The following is a 2,806-nucleotide window of genomic DNA, read 5'->3' as shown; positions in this document are numbered from 1 at the left end:
GTGCCTTATTGTCTCCCTTCTTCTGTTTGTCTGTGTATTCTTTCGCTATCCCTATCGCCGCTGGATCTCCCCTCCTCGTGAACCAAACACTCGTGACAACTATGTCGAGGGAAAACCCCGGCAATTAAACAGATCTTTTGCAGCACATTTGCCTAATGCAACACATCTTGACTGCTGCTGTCATGAATGTTATTTGTGGCTTCATGAAAAATTAAGTCTTTGACATCTTCAATCTTTTCTCTGTTTATCATAATGCTATTATTGGTCTAGTGGTGAGGATTTTGTTCTATACATTGAGGTACAATCCATATTAAAGGATGTAGTAGTTGATTTCTTCAGTAAATATTTCAAGTCTTCTTTGCTTCCAGAAAGCAAGCTTCCATCATCTGCATATTGCAGGTTGTTAGTCTTCCTCCAAACTTGATATATGTTTTTATTAATATGAAGTAAGTATGGTGATAGGATACAACCCTGGCACATACCTTTCCTGGTTTTAAACCATTTAAAACCTTTTCAGCCAAGATTCATATGACATCAGAAATTATATCCCTCATTCCATGTCCTCTTTGATGCACTGTTGCAATTGTTGTCTCAATCATCTTCAGCAAAACTTTATTTGTATGTAATATTAATGATACTATTCAATAATTGCTACATTCTGTTGGGTCATTTATCATTGAATGGGCACAAATATGGATCGTTTCCCATTGGTTGGCCAGGTAGCCAGCTATCGTCCAAATTTCTTGATATAGATAAATAAGTGCCAGCAGTGCTATAACAGTTTGTTGAATTTATTTCAATATATACTCCATCAATTTTTAGAGCCATTTTTTTCATCAATGCTTTCAATGCAGTTTATATTTCTTCCTTCAATACATTGGCTCTTGATAATATGGTATCTCTTGCAATGGTTTAATACCGACCAATTCCTTTTGGCCCAGTGACTGTGTATTTCTTCTATCTTCTGTTGATGCTTCCTGTGTCGTTCAATATTTTGATAGTCTGTGTTGCTAAGGACTGTCTAATTAGTTCTGACTCATAGCAACCCTATGTAGGGTTACGAAGGAGTGGCTGGTGAATTTGCACAGCTGATCTTGCAGGTAAAAATTTAGTGCTAATCCTACATTACCACACCAGTACCCCTACCCAAGACTCCATCACTGTTAGGTAATTATGAAACATTATGAAAAACAGAATGAAACACTACTCAGTCCTGCACCATCCATCTACACTGCAACTCATTGGTACCAAAACTGACAATACAATACCTTAAGGGTCTTCCTCATTTTTGCTGATACTCTACTTTAGCAGGATCACCAGGGATTGGTCCCTCCTGATAATATGTCAGAAGTATGAGAGACAGTCTCATCATCCTGGCTTCTAAGTATAAATCTGTCTAAATGTCTTCCAACACAGATTTGTTTGTTCTTCTGGCAGTCCATGCTACTTTTACTATTCTTCTCCAACACTGTAACACAAATGCATTAAGTTTTCTATGATCTTACTTATTCATTGTCCAACTTTCACTTGCATATGATGCTGTTGAAAATACCATTGCTTTTGTCAGGCACATCTTAGTCCTCAAACTGATATCTTTACTCTTGAACACTGTAAAGAGATTTGTGCAGCAGATTTGTCCAATGCAATAGGTTGTTTTATTTCTTAACTGCTGTTTCCATGATGTTGATAGCGGATCCAGCAAAATTAAGTCTTTGGCAACTTCAATAATTTCTCATTTATTATGATGTCATTTATTGGTTTGGTTGTGAAGATTTTTGTTTTCCTTACATTGAGATGCAATGCATACTGAAGGCTTTGGTCTTAGATCGTCAGCAGTAAGTATTTTAAGTCCTTTTCACTTTCAGAAAGCAAGAGTGTATCATGTGCATATCAAGGGATGATAATGAGTCTTCACCCAATCTTGATGCCTTGTTCTTCTTCATATAATCCAGCTTCTTGGATTATTTGCTCAGCACACAGATTTTATAAAGATGTTAAAAGAATACAACCCTAGCACACACCTTGCCTGATTTTAAACCATTCAGTGTCCCCTTGTTCTGTTCAAATGACTGCCTCTGGTTTAAATACAGGTTCCTCATAAGAACAATGAAGTGTTCTGGAATATCCATTCTTCACAAAGTTATCCATAGTTTGTCATAATCCACATAGTCAGAAGCATTTGCATCATCAATAAAGCACAGGTAAACATAGTCAAAACATCTTTCTGATATTCTTTTCTTTCAGTCAGGCTCCATCTGATATCATCAATGAAATCTCATGTTCTACATTCTCATCTGAATCTGCCTTAAACCTCTAGCAGATCCCTGTCAATGTACTTTTGCAGCCAGTTTTTAAATCATATAAAGTAAAATTTACTTGCATGTGATATTAATGATATTGTCCAATGGTTTCCAAATTCCGTTGTGACTCCTGTCTTTCGAGTAGGCACAAATATGGATATCTTCCAACCATTTGGTAGGTAGCTGTCTTCCATATTTGTTGGCCTAGATGACTACGTGTCTCCAGTTCTTTATAAGTTTGTTGAAAATTTTCGATTTGTACTCCATCAATTCATGGAGCTTTGTTCTGTGCCAATGCTGTAGCTCGGAATTCTTCCCTTAGTATCATTGGCTCAACCATATGCTACCTCTTGAAATGGTTGAACATTGACCATTTCCTTTTTGTACACTGTCTCTTTGTACTCTGTCCATCTTCTTTTGCTGCTTTCTGCATCATTCAATATTTTGCCCTTAGAATTCTTCAATATTGCATATCAAGGCTTGAATTTTTTCTTCAGTTCTTTCAG

The sequence above is a fragment of the Chrysochloris asiatica genome, unplaced genomic scaffold, assembly GCF_000296735.1.
Source record: "Chrysochloris asiatica unplaced genomic scaffold, ChrAsi1.0 scaffold00003, whole genome shotgun sequence".
Classification (NCBI taxonomy): Eukaryota; Metazoa; Chordata; class Mammalia; order Afrosoricida; family Chrysochloridae; genus Chrysochloris; species Chrysochloris asiatica.
Note: the sequence above shows the minus strand (reverse complement) of the source record.